The sequence below is a fragment of the Lactuca serriola genome, chromosome 3 (genome assembly GCF_051521515.1).
Source record: "Lactuca serriola cultivar US96UC23 chromosome 3, Lser_US96UC23_V15, whole genome shotgun sequence".
NCBI classification, from domain to species: Eukaryota; Viridiplantae; Streptophyta; class Magnoliopsida; order Asterales; family Asteraceae; genus Lactuca; species Lactuca serriola.
Genome location: NC_136410.1, coordinates 299,861,644 through 299,886,274, shown reverse-complemented (window position 1 = coordinate 299,886,274; position 24,631 = coordinate 299,861,644).

The window sequence follows — 24,631 nt, the reverse complement described above, 5'->3', positions numbered from 1 at the left end:
ATCATGCTAATCCATTTGAAAGGAGATTGTCAAAATTTCATGTTTTCTATTAGTTTATATGATTAAGTCTAAGTGCATGGAATTTGTTTGACTTGAATTACCTAGTTCATATGAGTTTAATCTAGAACTTGTAACATTCTTAGTTGAATTGTTGTTTTTGATGATTTTAATGGACTCCATAACTTGTCCTCAAGTTATGCAATTCCAACGGTTTTTCTTTTAAATTGATCATTAAAAGTCACAAGTTATAAAGCTTGAAGAATCTCTTTTCCATAAATTGTTTTATGATCTCCATAACTTGTCCTCCAGTTATGGATTTTCAAGAGTCTTTCCATTAAAGAAACATTAAACTCATATGTTATGAATGTTAAAGGTTTTGAATAGTTTTAAAACTTGCCCTCAAGTTTTGGAATTTGTAAAGTCTCACACACATTAATGCTTTAATTCCAAACCCTAGAATTTTAAAAGTTAAAATTCAAACTTTATGGACTTCATTAAATTAATTAAAGTGTTTAATTAAAGGAGTTAATAGTTCCATAATGACATGGTTTAAGTTTAATTAAATTAAGAGTATAGTTTAATTAATAATATTAAACCACCAAGTATTTTAAATATGTAAAATACACCCTTATACTATTATAATATTAAAAGTTAATACTTATATATATATATATATATATATATATATATACACACATATATATATATATATATATATATATATATATATATATATATATATATATATATATATATATATATAAGAACAAAGCCAGTCTTACCGTTAGTAGGCCTCATTCACGAAGTCAGTCTTTAGGGGGGTATAAGGTTACTGCCTATAAAATGGCAGTTTACTGGGTGTCCACTCTCACCCACCGCTTCCTTGACAGGTGGAGGGTTGTTAGCCAAACGGGTAGGAAAGGACTATAATTCTCCTTTCATTAAAAGTATAATGATAAATACTAAGTAACTAAACACTTATAAATTCCCAATCTTAGTTACTTAGGAAAATGTGAAATGGTGCTAACCCATGAAGTTGCACTGTGCACCTTGTTAAGTGGTTAGTGGAGCATGTGTGGTTAACCGGCACACTAATATGGGACTGACAATGTGTGGCAAAGGGTGTCTTAAGTTTTATCACAGATCGGTGGAGCTCATGTGGTTAACCGGAACATCGATTGGGTGATAAAATTAAGGGTACCAAGTCAATTTGCATGTTTATTAACACTTTTTTTGTGATCCTCAGCATCCAATCACAAACTTGAGAGGGTACAATCGAGATCTAAACATGCCATTGAAAGTTCAATGAATCTCAAAAGATCTAGGAGTTTCAATCCAATTAAAACTTAATAATTTATTTTGTTTTTCATGGTGGATATTGGTAAATCTTAATTCACCTACCTTCAAATATTTTGTAGCTTGGATTACGACATCCCTCTTCCAAGTTATAAGATAGTTTGTTGGGTCCTAGCCTTAATATTTCATATTGGGTGTTATATTAAGGACTTAAATCAACTGAAACTTGAATTTCTCCCTCATAAATGTCTAAGTTCAGACAACTATGGTCTTCCTCATCCTTTTGGATTGAGTTTTACTTCCACCACCTCCTCTAATAATTCTGCCTGACCCACAAGTTCAAGGTCACTCAATCCCTATTTGGCAAGCAAAGTCTATATGTGCTTATATCTTGGAGATTAAGTCACATATTGGCAAGCCGAGAAAGTTTGGTGTCAAAGTCTTAAGGAAGTTGACTATCAACTGGGTTCTTCAGTCACTTCCCAAGTCATATAGTGAGTTCTTTAAGGACTGCTATGTGACAGACCATGACATGACCCTTAACAATCTTACATATTTGCTCGATGCCACTGAATCAGCAATGATTTGGAGAAATGGTAAAGCAAATTTGATTGGAAGATCTAGTTCACATGCTTCTATGGACATTGGTAATGGTAACATTGAAAGTCCAGAAAAGCTTTCTCTTCCCAATGGAAAGGGATCGGGCATGGTCAATTCATTTGACCTAATGGTAAAGAGAAAGGCTAATTATGAGATAGTCTCGTGCACCATTTCCAAAGAGTCCATATGTTTCTATTACCAAGAGAAGGGACATTGGTTGCGAATCTGCCTATTTTACCTGAAAGATCATAAGGATGGTAGAGTCAAAAAGGTTTGACTCTACTTCATAATCAAAGAAAATTAAGGAAGCTTAAAGAAAGAGTAATCCGGTTCTGATCGCGAATAGATGGATTTCGATCGCACGGTTCGATGATAAGAATTTTGAACTGCTGCTTAAGAGTTATGATATATTGCTTAGGAATAGATAACAACATGTTTTCATATGTATTTGCATTGTAAGGATAAGTTTCTCCGCAAGTTTTAAAATAAAAGAAAAGTTTTGATTTTATTTATTTTATTACGATGGCATTTGTTAAAAACTGTTGTTTATATGATTTCATTGATAGCAATATTGAAAAATGGATTTGATTCTTTCATTTGTGCTAGTGTCATAATTTACCAAATAAGGAAAGATTCTCATCACCCAAGTTTCAGTTGGATAGAAACTTGGAATCATGCAACTTGTATTGTATGATGAATGAGCATTTTCATCTTTCGTAAATTAAGACTAATTTCTTGTTCATATGTACATGTGAGTCAAGTGAAGGACTAAAGGATAGGGTACATTAGGTTGTGTGCTGGTCAGGTCCACCACAAAGGGTAATAAGATTATTCATTATGATTTACTAAAGTTTAGTAAATATGGTTATACTTACAAGTTTAAGTGTAATTCTGAAACATTGGAAAAGTTTCAATGTATGGCAGGACGGATAAGAAGAATCAAATAAGGTAGAAAGATAAAAATTTCTCCAATCTAAAGAGATGGGAGAGTATTTAAGTATCTTCTTTTATGATTATCTTAGTTATTATGGAACCATATCACAATCGATCCTCTAAAAAAACCTTAATGCATTTGTTTGGCTAAGGAGAGGAATCGTGAACTCTGGAAATGGTCAAATCGAAAGATAAATCACACTTCATTCCAAAACAAGTATTAGAGTCATTCTCTAAGATTGTAACTTGAGTGACATAATTTTAAGAAAGGTTTATAACACTTATCAAATGCAAAATAACATGATTCTTACTCTTGTACATTTGAGATTGGTAAGTTGTGATGTTTTGGATAAGACAAAAACCAACCAAGACCAATTGGAAGAAGTGTTTATCTTGATAAGAATCTACACTAACTCTTGAATAATTTGCTTTGTCAAGGAATGGTTCTTGACAAGAGAATCATATATGTCAAGAGGACAGTGGGAGTCTTAAAGATCTAGGAAAATTTTCAAGAACTAATCAAGAATAAAACTCATTGTTTAATCGCTAGCACAGAACTCGAGGTTTGTAACCCATTGTGTTGGCATATTTATGTGCCCAGTCCAGTAAACGTTGACTATGCTTGTTAGTTCTATAAGTTCTCAATTGTTTGCATAATAACCTGGAAGCAATGGTAGGCCCTTGTATTGCCGGGTGGCAAGAAAATGAGTTTGGATTTGTCACTAACCTTGTCTTGAGATTATGGTTATGACAAATTCACATGGATAGGAACACATTCACCAGAAAATCTAAGTGTCATAAGGTTTCTCTTCGATTCATGAAAATGATGGTGAGGAAACGCTTTCACTAAGTAGGTTTTAAGTAGATAGCAATTGTGATATTTGCATTCTCAAAGTTGTTAGTGGATCGCGTACGGTTAACCGGCACACTAACATAGACTTGTGAGAAATTGCAAAGGTCTAAACAATTGAGACTATGATTACAACATCCTTTTTCATAGTTCTGAAATTGTTTAGACACACATGTAAGCTATCTATGGAAAGGTGTATGATTTTGATAAAGTCCTATAAAAGCATCTCGTATCAGAAAACTGAACTTTGGTAAGAAAGTCAACAAAGTATTGATTTCTAGAAGTCCAGCTGATTTCTGGGTACATGTCAAAGCTAGTGGGAGCATAAAGTGTTATGCTAGTTAAATTATAATTATCATGTTAGTGGGAGCATGATTATTATGTTACGTGTTGCCAGTTAGCAATGTTAATTATAGAAAACAAAAGTTTCAATTCACTTTGAAAAGTTGTTATGCTATAATTAAGGGAGAGGATTTTATACCTCATTCCAATTCTACAAGCTTAGATTGAGATTTTAATCAACTTTAGTCAAGGATATATATGATTGTTATGTTGGAATGGTTCAACATAAGGAAATTCTACATTTGTTGCGTTCTCAAAAATTCGATTATGATTACGGCATCCATCTTCATAGTTCGAATTGTGAGAACATGGCAAATAAAAAATTTTATAACATGAATCGTGTCCCATATGCTTCGGGTATAGGATCAATTACACCCATTCTAAATTTTCCAAATGCATAGGGCATTAAGAGGGAAAAATGAATAGAACCAAATATGACTAAAATGATTAAACAATTGTCGAGGACAATTTGAGGTTTACCAAATATTGGTTGCTCGTGGACAACTGGAAGTATAATGTAAACTTTGAAAAGGACCATATTGACATATTTTGAAAAAGAGGTAACTCTTGTTCAAAAGTGATGGTAAAAATGGAAATGTGGAATTGTTTCAATAGGTGGAAGTTATTCTCTGAATCTGTATAAGATTAGAAAACTTAATGCAAAGAAGGATGTTCAAAGAAATGTACTTTAAATATGAGACTTCATTTCCATGGAATTGATCTCCATTGGAATACTTTGTAATGTCTGTTCCCAAGTCTTTGTGACTTTTGTGCATAGTCATTACAAGAGAATCAATGCATATAAGTTTAGAATCTAACAGATTACAGTAAATGGAAAGAGTTTGGTATTCTTACATTTACCAAAGGGATTAAGATTATGAAATGAGCATCATTGGAGTCGTGTTCAATTGATCTATTTCACAAAAGAAAGGACCATAGGTAAACATAATGTGCATGCTTGGAGCATGGCATGACTATTGTTTTAATTCAAGTATTAAGTTGATAATTGAAAACATTACATGAATTATGAGTAATCAATATGGTGCTTAGATAAAAGGTGTTTTTTGTTTACTCTCAAAGTGTTGGGGACATAGGATTAGTATTATTCTTGTGTTTCACTTTGCATGTTTTGACTTCCTAAATAATTGGGTTATTCAAAACCATCCACAGTCGATTATACTATGGAAGTAGGTATTGAGGCAAGACTGTCATGAATGGAGATGTAGTTTGTCTAGGTGGCTAGACTTAGTTGCAGTGTTCATGAGTGCTCCTGGAATAAGATTCGAGTATTGGATTAAACCCACACTCATTTGAATCACTTCATGGATTTTATCACGAGTGAATCATGAGACGATAATATCTTATATTCTTCAAACCTAGAGATATGAGTTGTTGACTATGAGTTGGTTATACATTGATTGTACGAAAACGCATCAGTAACTTGATGTTATAAAACGTGCCTTTGTGTATGATTCAACAAGTAGTTGGTACAATCATATGAGTCGAAATTTATCCATTCCTTTTACCTTATAAGGATAAAAGCAATATCTGTGGACCCCTCGATGATTTAGTGATGACACCCCTAAGTGCTTGGCCAAGCCTAGACTAATTTGATTTGTTCAATTAGTCAGTTGTCATAAATTGAAAATCGGGAAACAACAAATGGACGAATAGAATTATTATAATCCATTTCTCAGTCCATATGATATCTAGAATGGAGGAATATATGATCACTTATCTAATGGACGCGTCATTGATTTGTCCAGAGTTCAACAGTGGCTTTAAGTGCTACGATTGCTAGTCAGGTTATGAAATCGTACTTCCAATAATAGTTATTAGATTTATCCAAGTGGGAGACTGTTGGATTAGTGTCTAAGTCCATAACTATAATTGGTATGACTTGACCCGACCCGGCATGGTCCATTAGGGTTTCACTTCACCAGAACAATTTGTATGGATAGACTTATGAGAAAACGATATTTATGATTTATTAATATGTTATAAGTTATAATATATTAAGATGAAATCATATTATTTAATTATTATTCATCAAGAATTAATTTGGAATTAATATAGTGATCAAAAGAGGCTAATTAAATATGGACTCTTATATATATATATATATATATATATATATATATATATATATATATATATATATATATATATATGGAATGGGCCAAGGTTTATTTAGGATGGGCTAAGAGTGTATGGAAGTCCATGGATAGTCCATGGAGCTTCTAACCCATGGATCCTATGTAAATGAAAGGTCATGGGTATTAGGGTTTACATGGATGTAACCCTAATCCTCCATAATATATAAAGGGGTCCTTGGCTCACAAAATGTGCACTAGTGTGTGTAAGAGAAAAGGTGGCCGATTTTGTGAGCTTCATATTCTCCCAAAGTTCTTCCAAGTTGTTTTGGTGATTTGTGATTCCACTTGAGGCATACACATTATTGTTGCTAGGCTCTTAAAGCTCCAAGGAATCAACCACAAGAAAAAGGTATGTATTCTATCTAGTTTTATTATGCAAGTAACATATGATTATATGCTAGTTAGGGTAATACCTTGGAATATTCAAGTTTGCATGTATAATAGAGAAAATATTGATCCAAGGTATTTAGGATTGCATGTACACCTTAAGAGTGTTAGAATGCTCAAAATCCAACACAACCATCACAATTTGATATAACCCATTACAAGGTAATGCTTTAAAATAAAATACACCATTATAAAAAGCATTAATAGCACCAATTTCATTATCAAATGAAAAACTAAAGCCTTGTTTATACAAACCATGAAAGGAAATAATATTTCTCGCCATATCGGACGAGTAGCAATAATTATTCAAATCTATTTCTAACCCACTACAAAGCAATAAAGTGTAAACTCCAAGCTTGGTGACAGGCGAAAAACTTTCCTATTCCCCATGATCAAGTTTATCTTCCCGTGCTCCACAGCCTTACTTCTTTTAGGCCCTGCACATCAGAACAAGTGTGTAATCCACAACCTGTATCAAGGATCCAAGAATTAGCATGTGATGAGTTTTTAGATAGAATAGTATAAATACCTGCATGGGTGGGTTTAACCTTCCCATCCTTAACATCTTGCAAGTACTTAGGGCAGCTTCGCTTCCAGTGCCCTTTTTCATGAAATAGAAACACTTTGTTTCCTTAGGAATGGAAGAGGGAGTTGTAGAGCCACCTTTGGATCCACTTGAAGAGGATCCATCAACAGATTTTCCCTTGCGGTTCTTGGAAGGAGCCTTCCTCTTCTTCCCTTCCCATGTCCAATTTCCAGAACAAGGGCAGTAGCTGTAGGAGTAGGAACAACATTTTTTCCTTTAAGACTACTTTCAACAGTCCTCAAAAGGCCTTGAAACTTGCTAAGAGTGGCCTCCTCCTTGTTCATATGATAGGTCATACGGAATTGATCATAACATGGAGGTAAAGAGTGTAGAATGATATTTATGGCCAACTCTTCATCGAATTTCACATTCAACTTCAGCAAGCGGTCCACAAACCTTTTCATTTTCTGCAAGTGGGTCGTGATGTACTCTCTATCCTTCATCTTTGTTGTTATCATGGAGGTGATGATTTCATACCTTTCTTGACGAGCACTCTAATGGTATCTTTGAAGGGTTTTGAGCATTCTAACACTGTTATGGTGTACATGCAACCCTAGATGCCTTGGATCTATGTTTTCTCTATTATACATGCAAACATTCAGTTTTCCAAGGCATCATCCTAACTAGCATACTATGGAGTATATACACTACAAAATTTAGTTAAACGACTTACCTTTGTTGTAGCTTCGAAATTAATGCTTGATCAGTACTAATTAAATAATATGATTTCATATTAATATATTAGAACTTATAATATATTAATAAATCATAAATATCCTCTTCTCAAAAGTCCATCCTTACAAATAGTTCCGGAGCCATGCAACCTAAATGGACCATGCTAATCTCGGGTCAAGTACATAACAATTATAGTGATGGGCTTCCCCACTAAATCCAACAGTCTCCCACTTGGATAAGTCTAACAACTACAATTGCAAGTACCACTTAAAACACCGACTGGCAATCGTAGCTCTTAAAAGCCTCTATCGAACTGAGACGCTCCATTTTAGATAAGTGATCATAAAATCCTTTGTTCTCAAGATATCAGTCGGATAAATACATGGAAAAACGTCATAATTATTGTCTAACAGTTTGTTTCCGATTCCCAATTTGTTTGACATAGAACTTAATCGAACGCGTCAATTTAGATATGACCGGGCACGACACATAAGTCAAAACAAAATCGTCGAGGGGCCCAAGATAGCGCTTTTAATCATCCAATGACTAAACGGAACAGATAGACTTCGACTCATATGCGTGTACTAACTACTCATCAAATTATACACAACAACACATTTTATAGAATCAAGTAACTAAAGCGATTTTGTACTATCAATGCACAACCAACTCATGGTCAACAACTCATATCGCTTGGTTTGAAGACTTATATGATATAATCGTCTCACGATCACTCGAGATAAATTCCATGAAGTGATACAAGTGAGCATGGGTTTAATCCAATACTCAGACCTTATGAGCACTCATGAATGTTGTCGCAAACTTTGCTATGTCTAACACAATTCAGACAAATCTACAAGCCAAATTCATGACTTTATTGATTCAATACCTACTTCCAACGTATGATCGACTGTGGAAAGTTTGAATAATATAATTATTCGAGAAGTCAAAACATGCAAAGTGAAATAATAGTAAACGATTGACACAAGACAGTACCATACTAGTAAATAAAATACACCTTTTATTTAAGCATCAAATGTCAATTACATTTCAACTATTACATGTTTCGAAAGCTATCTAATCCTTTAATATCACCCTTCAGCCCGATGCGCCTTGCATGTCGTAGATGCTTAACCCTACTCAGTCCCTTCGTGAGGGGATTTGCTGCATTCTCATCAGACGATACTCTCTTTGCCATGAGGAGTCCTTCTTCTATTCAATGTCTAATGAAGTGGTATTTTTTTTATATGCTTGGATCTGCCGTGATCCCTTGGTTCCTTGGCTAAGGAAAATGCACTCTCGTTGTCACAGAAAATCTCCATAGGCTCTTATATAGCTAGTACAACTCCAAGGTCTCCGATGTAGTTCTTTTGCCATATTGCCTCCTTCACCACCTCGCTTGTTGCTATGTACTCTGGTTCACAAGTTGCATCAGCCACTATCTCTTGCTTGGAACTTTTCCAAGTTATTTCTCTTCCATTCAGGGTAAAGAACCAACCCGACTGAGAGCAGAAATTATCTCTATCAGTATGAAAGCTGGCATCACTATACCCCACCACTCTCAAGTCATCACTCCCACTGAGGGCAAGGCCCCAGTCCTTAGTCCTCCGCATGTACTTGAGAATGTTCTTTACCGCAATCTAGCGAGCTTTGTCCGGATTCCCTTAATATTTGCTAACCATGCCCAAAGCAAAGGCCACATCAAGGCGAGTACAAGTCATAGCATACATGATCGAGCCAACAGCAGAAGCATATGGTATTCGACATATCTCAGCTATATCAACCTCTGTACTCGGACTCTGAGTTTTACTCAGCTTGGCATTGTTCTGCATCGGTAAGTCATCTTTCTTGGAATCCTGCATGTTGAATCTTTTCAACACCTTATCCAAGTAGGTACTTTGACTAAGTCCAATTAGTCTTTTACTCATGTCTCTCGATATCCTTATCCCAAGAATATAGGCAGCTTCACTGAGGTCCTTTATAGAAAAACACTTCCCAAGCCAGGACTTAACCTCCTGCGAGGTTGGGATGTCATTTCATATGAGTAGTATGTTAACCACGTACAATAACAGAAAGCTAACTATGCTCCAACTACCCTTGACATATACACAGGACTCATCCTCGCTTCTCGAAAATCCAAACTCTTTGACTTTCTCATCAAAACAAAGATTCCATCTGCGAGATGCTTGTTTCAATCCATAAATGGATTTCTCAAGATTAAACACTCTATTAGGGTACTTTGCATCGACAAAACCCTCTGGCTGACTCATGTAAACATCCTCAACCAACTTTACATTATGGAAAGCGGTTTTGACATCCATTTGCCATATTTCATAATCATGAAATGCAGAAATGGCTACCATAACCCTAATAGACGTAATCTTCGCTACTGGTGAGAAGGTCTCATCATAGTCAACTCCCAGAGTTTGATTAAAGCCCTTCGCAACCAATCACACCTTACAAGTGTGTAGTTTCCCATCCATGTACGTCTTCTTCTTGAAGATCCATTTGCACCCGACCATCTTACGACTCGGTACATTGTCAAACAAGTTCCAAACATCATTGTCATACATGGGCTGAATCTCACTGTCCATAGCCTCTTTCCATTTAGCATACTCGAGGCCTACCATGGCTTCCTTGTAGTAGTTAGGTTCATCCAAATTTACCAGTGTGTTATCACTGATAAATGTATCACCTTCTGCAGTAATATGGAAACCATAAAACTCAGGTGGAACACTAACTCTATCGGAATGAATCAGAGGTACAAACTTGTCAATCGGCTCAACAAAGTTTCCTCCTCAGGTTGATCGATAGTGTTTGAGGTTCCTTCACCACTTGACTCTTGAATTTATTCAATGTCAATTTGCCTCCCACTGTCTCCTTGGCTTATGAGTTCTCTCTCGCAAAAGACTCCTCTCCTCGCAACGAAGATAACATTGTCACTCGAACTATAGAAGAGATAACCAATGGATTTCCGATGTTTGAGCTTGTCATGTTTATCGTGTCTCACGAAAGCCTCGAAACCCCAAACCTTAATGTGATCTAATGTGGGAACCTTCGTAGTCCACATCTCGTGAGGTGTTTTGACAACCTTCATGAAAGGGACTAGATTAAGGATATGGGCGGCAGTCTCCAATGCATACCCCCATAATGAAATAGGTAGCGAAGCTCGACTCTTCATGGAATGAACCATGTCCAACAAGGTTTGATTGTGCCACTCAGCCACACCATTAAGCTGTGGTGTCCTAGGTGTCGTCAACTGTGAAACAATTCCACATTCCTTAAGATAGTCAAGGAACTTGATACTAATATACTCACCACCCCGGTCGGATCTGAGCATCTTTATCTTCCTACCCAGCTAATTCTCCACTTCCTATTTAAACTCTTTGAATTTCTCAAAAGTTTCTGACTTATGCTTGATTAAGTAAACATAGTCATATCTACTGTAATCATCAGTAAAAGTCACATAGAAGCGGTTAGCATCCTTTATGGCGGTTCTGAAGGGCCCACACACATCGTTGTGTATGAGATCCAACAAACCTTCACCGCTTTCACAAGTACCAGTGAAGGGTGATTTAGTCATCTTTCGAAGTAAACAAGATTCGCAAGTGTCATCCGACCTTAAGTCGAATGACTCCAAAACTCCTTCCTTTTGGAGTTGGCCTATGCGCTTCTGGCTGACATTTCCAAGACAACAATGCCACAAGCATGCTTTATCCAATTCATTTGGAAGAATCAATGTGCATCACATTATTTCCTAAGTTATCTAAAACCATCACAGTTTCATATACACCATTACAAGGTAATGCTTTAAAATAAAAAAAAACACCATTATAATAAACATTAATAGCACCAATTTCATTATCAAATGAAAAACTAAAGCCTTATCTGTACAAACCATGAAAGGAAATAATATTTGTCGCCATGTCAGACGAGTAGCAACAATTATTCAAATCTATTTCTAACCTACTACTAAGAAAAAAAGAGTAAACTCCAATCTTGGTGACAGGTGAAACCTTCCTATTCCTCATGATCAAGTTTATCATCCCATGCTCCGCATCCTTACTTCTTTTTAGGCCCTGCACATCAGAACAAATGTGAAAAAACACAACCTATGTCAAGAACCAAAGAGTTAGAATTTGATGAGTTTTTAGATAGAATACTATAAATACCTACATGGGTGGCCTTAACCTTCCCATCTTTAACATCTTGCAAGTATTTAGGACAGCTTCGCTTCCAGTGCCTTTTTTCGTGATAGTAGAAACACTCTGCTTCCTTAGGAATGGAAGAGGGGGCCGCAAAACTAACCTTGGTCCCACTTGAAGAGGACCCATCAAGAGACTTTCCCTTGCAACTCTTTGAGGGAGCCTTGCTCTTCTTCCCTTTCCGTTGTCCAATTGTCAGAACAGGGGCGGTGGTAGGAGTAGTAACAACTGATTTGCCTTTAAGACCACTTTCGGCAGTCCTCAAAAGCCCTTGAAGTTTGCTAAGTGTGACATCCTCCTTGTTTATATGATAGGTCATGCGGAACTGATCATAACATGGAGGTAAGGAGTGTAGAATGATATCTATAGCCAACTCCTCAGGGAAGTTCACATTTAACTTTAGCAATCGGTCAACAAACCTTTGCATTTTCTGCAAGTGGCCCACGATGGGTTCACCATCCTTCATCTTAGTTGTTATCATGGAAGAGATGATTTCATACCTCTCTTGACGAGCACTTTGATGGTATCTTTCCATCAGGTCTTAGTGCATCTCAAAAGGGTGGAATTCATCATAGGACTTTTGGAGTTCAGCTGTCACGGTGGCCAACATGATACAAGACACCTTGTTAGCATCCTTCTTATGAGTCCTAAACTCAGCAGTCTCCTCAGGAGTAGGAGAACACTCATCAATTTCCTTAAGCTCCTTGTCTAGGACATATTCCTTGTCCTCATAGCGAGTGACCATCCTAATGTTCCTAATCCAATCATTGAAGTTGGAACCATCAAAGATGACTCTCCCACACAAATTCATGAGAGAGAAGGAGCCAGTAGGGTTTGAGCCATAAGCAGTGTTGGAAGACATCTGAAAAGAAAGAAACACAAAGTTTAGATTATATAAAGACTCCTTAATATGACACCTAATATGAAATATTAAGGCTAGGACCCAACACAATATTTTACAAATTGGAATAGGGATGTCGTAATCTAATTTTCAAAATATTTGAAGGTAGGTAAATGATGATTAACTAATTTCCACCATGAAAAATGAAATTGTTATTAAGTTTTAATCGGATTGAAATTCCTAGATCCTTTGAGATTCATTGAACAATTCAATGGCATGTTTAAATCTCAATTATGCCCTTCAAGTTTGTGACTGGGATACCGAGGATCACAAAAAAGGTGTGAATAATCATCAAAATGTTCTTGGTACTCTCGACTTTATAACCCAATCAATGTGTCGGTTAACCACACACACTCCATTGATCTTATGATAAACATCGAGCCACCCTTTGCAATCCTTACTAGTCTAAGTTAATGTTTCGGTTAACTGCACACGCTCCATCAATGACTTGGTAAGGTGCAAAGTGCAATTTTCATGGATCAGCATCAATTTCACATTTTCCTAAAGTAACTAAGATTGGGAATTTATAAAAGGTTTAGTTACTTTATTACTATCATTATACTTAATGAGAATTATATTCCTATCCTACTTGTTCGGCTAATAACCATCCAACAGTTAAGGAAGCAGTGGGTGAGAGTGGACACCCATTAAACTTCCATTTTATAGGTAGTAACCATATCCCCCCCTATAGACCAGCTTCGTGAATGAGGCCTACTAACGCTAAGACTGACTTGATCTTATATATATATATATATATATATATATATATATATATATATATATATATATATATATATATTAAACTTATAATACTATAAAGTATAAGGGTTGAATTTTAAACTTTTAAAATTCTAAGGTTTGGAATTAAAGTATGCAAAAATGTAACTTTACAAATTCCAAAACTTGAGGGAAAGTTTTGAAACATGTCAAAACTTTTCATTTCCACAACATATGAGTTTAATGATCTCTTAAAAGAAAAACCTTTCTTTTTCCATAACTTGAGGACAAGTTATGGAGTCCACTAAAAGCATTTAACCAATTATTTTAACTAACAAAATAATCAAATAATTCATACATGGTTCAATTAAACTCATATGAACAAGATTATTCATATCAAACAAATTTCATGAAATAAGCGTAATCATATAAACTAATACAAAACATGAAACTTTGACAATTATCTTTGAAATTGGATAAGAACAATCATTACCATATCAAAAATAGGTTTATTTGTTCAAAAACAGTTTAGGGTAATGATTCTAATCCAATTCTGGCTTTAAAACTCGAAATTCTGCATTCTGGATCTCCAACTCTTCGAGTGCATCAACTGACTCGGCGAGTTGGTCAATTTTTAGAGTGGACTCGGCAAGTCTATCAGTGGACTCGGCGAGTTCACTGTCCAGAAAGCAGAAAATCGCTTTTTCCAAGCTTTGAAAACAAGTAGCATCAAGTATAATGGAAAACAAGCCTAGCACCTCACGTGTGATGCCTCAAATGCTTCACAGAACACCACCAACAATGGAGGACTAGAGAAGAGATTGTCTTGCACACATCAAATCCGTTAGCCCTCTTGTATCTCACTTAATTGCTGATTTTGATAGCCATGAGGTTTCTTATATAGTGTGACACAACTAGGGTTACACCATGTAACCCCAAATGTGCATGACTTTCCACATTCCTTAGGCTCCATGGGTTTTAACCTCCATGGAGTATCCATGGGTCACCACATGGGTTTAGCACAACATAAAGAACTATGGGTCATAAGCCCACTTTATTAGAATGAATGATTTACACAATCAAACCCCATATATTTAGCTAGTCTCTTTTGATATCTAAATTAATTCCAAATTAATTTTTGATCAATACTAATTAAATAATATGATTTCATATTATTTAGTAGAACTTATAATATATTAATAAATCATAAATATCCTCTTCTCAAAAGACCATGCTACTCATGGGTCAAGTTCATACCAATTATAGTTATGGGCTTAGAGACTAAATCCAACAATCTTTCCATCAGGTCTTGGTGCATCTAAAAAGGGTAGAAGTCCTCATAGGACTTTTGGAGTTCAACTGTCATAGTAGCCAACATGATACAAGACACCTTGGTGGCATCCTTCTCATGAGCCCTTAAGTCAGCGATCTCCTCATGAGTAGCAGAAGACTCATCAATTTCCTTAAGCTCCTAGTCGAGGACATATTCATTGTCCTCATAATGAGTGACCATCCTGATGTTCCTAATCAAGTCATTGAAGTTGGTACTATTGCGTTTTGAGCATTCTAACACTCTTATGGTGTACATGCAACCCTAGAAACCTTGGATCTATGTTTTACTATGATACATGCAAATTTGTTTTTCCAAGGTTCTTAACCTAACTAGCATGGCATGGGGAACTTTTAAAATAGAATAATATAGTAGAGTTACATACCTTTTAGTAGAGGTTGATTGCTTGGAGTTTGTGAGCCTAGCACCAATAATGTGGATGCCTCAAATGGAAGTCATGAATCACCACAAACCTTGGAAACTTGAGAGAATAGTAACACTATTCTAGAAATTGGTCCTCTAAGTTTTCACACAAAAACTAGTTAATTTCACGTGCCAAGGACTGCTTTATATAGTGTGGTGGATTAGGGTTACATCCATGTAAACCCTAATACCCATGACTTTTCATTTCCATGAGATCCATGGGTTAAAGCTCCATGGACTATCCATGGCATTACCATGCAAGCCTAGCCCATTCTAAATAAGCATTAGCCCACACTTTATAAATACAAGAGTCCATATTTAATTAGTAATACTTTTGATCACTAAATTAATTCTAGATCAATACTAATTAAATAATATGATTTCTTATTAATATATTAGAACTTATAATATATTAATAAATCATAAATTATACTATTCTCAAAAGATTATACATATAAATTGTTCGAATGAATTGCAACCCAAATGGACCATGTCGGGTCGGGTCAAGTACATCTCAAATATAGTTATGGACTTAGACACCTTATCCAACAGTATCCCACTTGGATAAGCCTAGTAACTATAGTTGCAATTATGACTTCAGGAACCGACCAACAATCGTAGCTCTTAAAACTCTGTTGAACTATGAAGCGCCATTTTAGATATGGGATCATATAATCCTCTGTTCTAGATATCATCCGGACAAATACATGGAACAATTTCTTACTTATTGTCCAACAGGTTTTTTCTTGATTTCCAATTTGTTTAACATAGAACTTAATTGAACACATCAACTTAGTTCTAACCGGGCCCGATACATGGGTCAACACAAAATCATCGAGGGCCTAGATATCGCTTCTAATCCAAGAAGGAACAGATAAACTTCGACTCATATGCTTGTTTTACTACTTGTTGAATTATACACAAAGGCACGTTTTATAACATCAAGTTACCAATACATTTTCGTACAATCAATGCATAACCAACTCATAGTTAATGATTCATATCTCTACATTTGAAGACTTGTATGATATTACCGTCTCACGATCACTCGAGATAAATTCCATGAAGTGATTCAGTGAGCATGGGTTGAATCCAATACTCATAACTTATGAGCACTCATTAGTGTTGTAGCAACACTTTGAAATGTCCGATAACTTAGACATCTACAACCAACTACATGACAGTCTTGATTCATATCTACTTCCGACATATGACCGACTGTGGAGAATTGGAATAATATGATATACCATAACATAATTATTCTGGAAGTCAAAACATGCAAAATGAAATGATAGTAAACGATTGACAAAAGATAGCGACACTTTACTCATAAATAAACACAAGTTTTATTCATCATCAAATGTCAATTACACTTTACACATTTCAAAGCTATCTAACTACTAAAACTAATATCATCCTTCAGCCCTATGCACCTCGTATGCTGGAGATGCTTAACCCTGCCTAGTCCCTTCGTGAGGGGATATGCGTGGTTCTAATACGATGATACCCTCTTTGCCACGAGGAGTCCTTCTTCTATTTGATGTCTGATGAAATGATATTTTATGTCGATGTTTTTGGACCTGCCATGATCTCTTGGTTCCTTGGCTAAGGCAACCACACTATTGCTGTCATAGAAAATCTCCATAGGCTCCTTTATAGCTGGTACAACTCCAAGGTCTCCGATTAAGTTCTTTAGCCATATAGCCTCCTTTGCTGCCTCGCTTGCTGCTATATACTCTGATTCGCAAGTTGAATCAGCCACTGTCTCCTGCTTGGAAGTTTTCCAAGAAATTGCTCCTCTGTTTAAGGTAAAGACCCAGCCTAACTGAGTGCGGAAATTATCCCTATTAGTCTGGAAGCTAGCATCACTATACCCTACTACTCTCAAGTCATCACTCCCACCGAGGGTAAGGACCCAGTCCTTTATCCTCCACAGGTACTTGAGAATGTTGTTTACCGTATTTTAGTGATCCTTTCCATGATTCCGCTGATATCTGCTGACCATGCTCAGGGCAAAGGCCACATTAGGACGAGTACAAGTCATAGCTTACATGATCGAGCCTAGAGTGGAAGTATAAGGAACTCAACTCATCACTGCTATCTCAGCCTTTGTACTTGGGCTTTGAGTCTTACTTAGTCTGGCGTTACTCTAGATTGGTAACTCACCTTTCTTGGAGTTCTGCATGTTGAATCTTTTCAACACTTTATCCACATAGGTGCTCTGACTAAGTCCAATTAGTCTTTTACTCCTGTCTTTCAAAATCCTTATCCCTAGGATATAGGCAACTTCTCCAAGGTCCTTCATAGCAAAAAACTTCCCTAGCCAGGACTTTACTTCCCGCAAAGTTGGGATGTCATTTCCTATGAGTAGTATGTCATCCACATACAATACCAAAAAACTGGCTATACTCCCACTAGCCTTGACATATACACAAGATTCATCTTCACTCCTCGAAAAGCCAAACTCTTTGACCTTCTCATTGAAGCAAATATTCCATCTGCGAGGTGCTTGCTTTAATCCATAGATGGATTTTTCAAGCTTACACACTATATTAGGGTACTCTGTACTGACAAAACCCTCTGGCTAACTCATGTAAACATCCTCAGCCAACTTTCCATTAAGGAAAGCGGCTTTGACATCCATTTGCCATATTTCATAATCATGAAATGCAGCAATGGCTAACATAACCCTAATAGACTTAATCTTCACTACTGGTGAAAAGGTCTCATCATAATCAACTCTCGGAGTTTGAGAAAAGCCTTTGCAACCAGTCACGCCTTATAAGTGTGTACATTACCATCCATGTCGGTCTTCTTCTTGAAGATCCATTTTCACCTGACTGTCTTACGACTTAGTACATTGTCAACCAAGTTACGAACTTGATTGTCATACTTGGAATGTATCTCGCTGTACATAGCCTCTTTCAATTTAGCAGCCTCAGGGCCTGCCATGGCTTCCGTGTAGCTGTTAGGTTCATCCAGACTTACCAGTGTGTTATCACTGATAAGTGTATCACCTTCCGTAGTAATATGGAAACCATCATAATGCTCAGGTGCATTCCTAACTCTCGTGGAACGCCTCAGAGGTACGGACTCTTCTGTCACATCAATAGGAGTTTCCTCCTCAGGTTGATTGCTAGCGTTTGAGGTTCCTTCACCACTTGACTCTTGAATTTCTTCAAGGTCAATTTTCCTTCCCACTGTTTCCTTGGCTCATGAATTCTCACTTACGAAAGACTCCTCTCCGTGCTACAAAGACCACATTATCACTAGGTCTGTAAAAGAGGTAACCGAAGGATCTCTGTGGGTAGCCGATGAAAATACACCTCTCACTTTGAGGTTCGAGCTTATCGTGTGAATCGCACCTCACGAAAGCCTTGCAACCCCAAATCTTGATGTGGTCCAGATTGGGAACTTTTCTGGTCCACATCTCATGAGGTGTTTTGGAAACCTTCTTTGTAGGGACTAGATTAAGAATATGGGCGGAAGTCTCTAAGACATAACCCCATAATGAGATTGGTAGCGAAGCTCGACTCATCATGGAACGAACTATATCCAACAAGGTTCTATTGTGCCTCTCAGCCACACCATTAAGTTGTGGTGTCATGGGAGGTTTCAATTGTGAGATAATCCCACATTCCTTAAGATAGTCAAGGAACTTTGTACTAAGATACTCCCCACCTCGATCGGATCGAAGTATCTTAATGTTCCTGCCCAACTGATTCTCCACTTCCTGTTTGAACTCTTTGAATCTTTCAAAGGTCTCTGACTTATGCTTGGTTAAGTAGACATATCCATATCTCCTAAAATCATCAGTAAATGTCACATAAAAGTTGTTAGCGTCTCTTGTGGCAGTTCTGAAGGGTCCACACACATCAGTATGTATGAGGTCCAACAAACCCTCACTCCTAGCACAAGAACCAGTCAAGGGTGACTTTGTCATTTTTGCAAGCAAACAAGATTCACAACTATCATTTGACTTTAGGTCAAACGATTCCAAGACTCCATCCTTTTGGAGTTGGCCTATGCGTTTCTTACTTACATGTCCAAGACGACATTGCCATAATGATGCTTTATCCAAACTAGTGGAACAATCGATACACAATACATTATTTCCTTGGTTATCAACAACCGACACAGTTTTATATACACCTTCACATGGTAATGCTTTAAAGTAAAAAAAAAAAAAAACATTATTAACGAACACATTAATACCACCACTATCATTATCAAATGAAAAGGTAAAACCTTTTTTGTACAAACCATGAAAGGAAATAATATTTCTCGTCATTTTAGACAAGTAACTACACTTATTCAAATCTAATACTAAACCACTACTTAGCAACAAAGAATAAACACCAATCTTGGTGATAGGTGAAGCTATTCCTATTCCCCATGATCAAGTTCATCTTCCCATTCTCCACATTCTCACTTCTTCTTAGTCCTTGCAAATCAGTACAAATGTGAATACCACATCCTATATCAAGGACCCAAGAATTCAAACGAGGTGAATTATTAGACAATATAGTGTATGTACCTTCATGGTTGGGTTTCACTTTCCCATTCTTAACATCTTGCTAGTACTTTGGGCAGTTTCGCTTCCAGTGCGACTTTTCATGGCAATAGAAGCATTCAACCTCTTTAGGGTTAGCAGAAGGAGTGACGAAACGGTTCTTGGTTCCACTTGAAGAGGAGCAATCAAGGGTCTTCCCCTTGGTGCCCTTCAAAGGGTTCTTCCTCTTCTTTCCTTTGCCTTTCCCGCTTGCCAAGACAGGGGCTACGATAGGAGTAGGAGTGGTAACAACTGATTTACTCTTAAGACCATTTTTTGCGGTCTTCAAGAGTCCTTGAAGTTTGCTAAGTGTAACTTCCTCCTTGTTCATGTGGTATGTCATACGAAATTGATCATAACATGAAGGTAAGGAGTGAAAAATGATGTCTATTGCCAACCCATCGGGGAAGTTCACATTTAGTTTCACCAAACTATCCACATACCTTTGCATTTTCTACATGTGTCCCGTGATGGGTTCACCATCCTTTATTCGGGTTGTTATCATGGTCGAGATGATTTCATATCGCTCTTGACGAGCAATCTGATGGTAGCAGTCCATCAAATCCTGGTGCATCTCAAAAGGATAGTAGTCCTAATAGTAATTTTGGAGCTCGGTTGTCATAGTGGACAACATGATACATGTCACTTTGGTAGCATCTCTTTCATGTTCCTGATATTTAGCGATCTCCTCAGGAGTAACAGACGGCTCAAGTTCCTTAAGATCCTTGTCGAGGACATATTATTTGTCCTCATACCGAGTGACCATCCTGATGTTCCTATTCCAATCCATAAAATTGGTGTTGGATTAATGTCTAAGTCCATAACTATAATTGGTAAGACTTGACCCGACCCGGCATGGTCCATTTGGGTTGCATGGCATCATGCATTTGGATAGACTATAATGAGAGAAATAACACTTAAGGTTTGTTAATATATTATAAGTTCTAATATATTAATAAGATTATTTTATTAGTATTGATCAATAATTAATCTAGGATTAATTAAGTGATCAAAAGAAGACTAATAAAATATATGGGTTAATAGTGTAAATCATCCATACTTGTATAGTGGGCTAAGACTCCATGGATTATCAAGTTGGGTTAAAACCCATAGGATGCTCCATGGATGCTCCATGGTGTATTTGAACCCATGGATCCAAGGAAATGGAAAGCCATCACAATTAGGGTAAACTATATAAAGATCTTATTAGTGACAAATTCGGCACTAGAATATATGTGAAAGGGCTAGCCGATTTTTAAGAAGTGTAGATTTCTATCTAATCTATTCCAAGTGTATTTGGTGTTGTGTGAACCATTTGAGGTGTCACACTTGTGGCACTAGTCACTCAAGCTTCATGAAGACTTTCTACATCAAAGAGGTATGTAATTCTAACTTGATATGTTCATATGAATCAATGTTATTATGCTAGTTAGGATGAATACCTTGGAAAGTTCATATTTGCATGTATAATAGAGAAAACATAGATCCAAGGTATTTAGGGTTGCGTATACACTTAGGAGTGTTAGAATGCTCAAAACCCAACAGTGGTATCAGAGCCTAGGCTTGCATTCTCTTATACTTGATGGAAATACATTTTTCGAAGCCAAGAAGCTGTCCAAATAGAAAACTCGATGAGTTTCTTCAATAAACTCCACGAGTTCATGGTTTATTGCATGAACTCGACGAGCTCTATAGAACTCGACGAGTTTTGGCCCCTGACAGTTTGTCTTCGTGTTTATTGGCAGGAATTGGACTAGGAACATTACCATAAGCTGTTTTTCAACTTATAAACTTGTTTTTGATGTGGTAAAGTTCATGCTAATCCAATGTCAAATATAATTATCAATAGATTCATGTTTTGTATTAGTTTAAAACTTATGCTAATTACATGAAAAAGTTTGATGTGAATTATCTTTGTTCATATGAGTTGCTTAGATTAACAGATAAGTTAATTGATTATGTGTTTTCAATCCATTTTAATCTAAGAGTTGATTCTAAAATGTGTTTTTGTAACTTGTCCTCAAGTTATATGAAAGGTCACATTTAAGTTTCATAAAACTCATAAAAGTGGGCAATGGTTGCAAAAATGAAGACTCTTGTCCTCAAGTTATGGAGGTTCAAGAGTCACTTCATTAAGTAATAAAATGTGTAACCTTAATTAATTCCATAAGTTACAAAATAAAGAAAAGTTACATTCTTTTATTAGTTTAAAGTCTTCCATAACTTGTCCTCAAGTTATGGAACTTGAAGAGTTTTTTTAATTAAAACTACTTTAAAACACATAAGTTATGGAATTAATTAGTTTTGAATAGTTTCAAAACTTGCCCTCAAGTTTTGGAATTTGAAAAGTTTTCACTTATGAATACTTTAATTCCAAGTTAGCCCTTAGAATTTTAAAAGTTAAAATTCAACCCTTATACTTTATAATATTATAAGTTAATAATATATATATATATATATATATATATATATATATATATATATATATATATATATATATATATATATATATATATATGTATAAGAGTAAAGTCAGTCTTACCGTTAGTAGGTCTCATTCACGAAGCCGGTCTATAAGGGAGTATAAGGTTACTGCCTATAAAATGGCAGTTTAATGGGTGTCCACTCTCACCCACCACTTCCTTGACCAGTGGAGGGTCATTAGCCGAACGGGTAGGAAAAGGACTATAATTCTCCTTTCATTAAAAGTATTAATGATAAATACTAAGTAACTAAACCTTTTATAAATACCCAATCTTAGTTACTTAGGAAAAAGTGAATAAGGTGCTAATCCATGAGATTACACTTTTCACTTTGTTTAAGTTGGTTAGTGGAGCGTGTGTGGTGAACCGGCACACTAACTCGTATTTAACAAGGTAGGCAAAGGTAACTTAATGTTTATCATAGTATCGATGGAGCGTGTGTGGTTAATCGGCACATCGATTGAGGGGTAAACACTTAAGGGTACCAAGTAATTTCCATGGTTACTTCACACCTTGTTTTGTGATCCTCGGCATCCCAGTCACAAAACCTGAAGGGCACACCCGACAATGAAACATGCCATTGAAAAGTTCAATGAACCTCAAAAGAATCTAGGAGTTTCAAAACCAATTAAAACCTAATAATACATTTTGTTTATCTTGGTGGAAATTGGTGAATCATCATTCACCTACCTTCAAATATTTTTTAGCTTGGATTACAGCATCCCTCTTCCAAGTTATAAAAGTATTGTGTTGGGTCCTAGCCTTAATATTTCATATTGCGTGTTATATTAGGGACTTTAATCAACTATCTTGAATATCTCCCGAAAGATGTATGGTTTAGACATTTATGATCTTCCCAAATCTCTTGAAACAAGCTTTCCGAAATGAAGACGATGTCCCATCGAAATCATACTTCTTTCACCTCCTCCAATTATTCTCCCTAACCCACAAGTTCTTGAAAAGTTTAAGGTCACTCAAGCCCTATTGGCAAATAAAGGTCATTGTGTGGTCACATCTTGGAAATGTAGTCACATATTGACAAGCCGGGAGAGTTGGGTGTCAAAGTCTTCAAAAAGTTGGTGGCTCAATCACTTTCTAAGTCACATAGTGAGTTCCTTTGGGACTCCTATGAGAAAGAATATGACAATACCCTTAATGATCTTATCTATTTGCTAAGATCAACTTCCTAAACTTTATGGACATTCACAATGACGACACTGGGAATCCAGAAAAAGCATTATCTTCCCAATGGAAAGGGATCGACCATAGTCAACTCGGTCGACCAAATGGTAAAGAGAGAGGCTAAGTCTGAGACAGTCCCATTATCAAGGATCCATTGCCAAAGAAATGGGCATTAGTTGCAAAGCTGCAAATTTTACCTAAGGATGTTAATGTCAATAAGTTTGACTCTACTTCAGGTAAAGTCCACTATCTAACTCTGCTAAGTTTCTATTCTGAGATTCTTGATACATGATGTGACTGGGTTACTTGGTGATGTTTTAAGAATCAAAGAAAAGTGAAGGAACTTAAAGAAAGAATATGATGAATCTGATCGCGTAGATGGATTTCTATTGCACAGTTTGAAGATCGGATTCTTGAGCTACTTCTTAGGAGTTTTGAGATATTTCTTAGGAATAGATAACAACAAGTTTATATATGGATTGTAAGGATAAATTTTTCTGCAAAGTTTTAAAATATAATGAAATTTTTGATTTTATTTATTTTATGTATCCTTACAATGGAGTTTGTGGAAAATTGTTGCTTATAAGATTCCACTGTTAGCAATATTGGAAAGTGAATTTGATTCTCTCATTTGTGGTAATGTCTAAATTTACCAAATAAGGAAAGATTATCGTCACCCAAGTTTCAGTTGGATAGAGACTTGGAATCATGCAAGTTGTATAGCATGATGGATGAGAACTTTCAAGCATTGGAAAAATTAAGACTAACTACTTGTTCACATGGATGTGTGAGTCAAGTAAAGGACTAAGGGATCGAGTACACATTCTTGTGCACTGGTTAAGTCCACCACAAAATATCGATAAGACTATTCGTCATAATTTACTATAGCTCAGTAAATATGGTTATACTTACAACCTTAAGTGTAATTATGAGATATTGGAAAAGGTTCCAATGTATGGCAGAGCGAATAAGAAGAATCAACTTAGGCAGAAAGATAAAAGTTTCTCAAATCT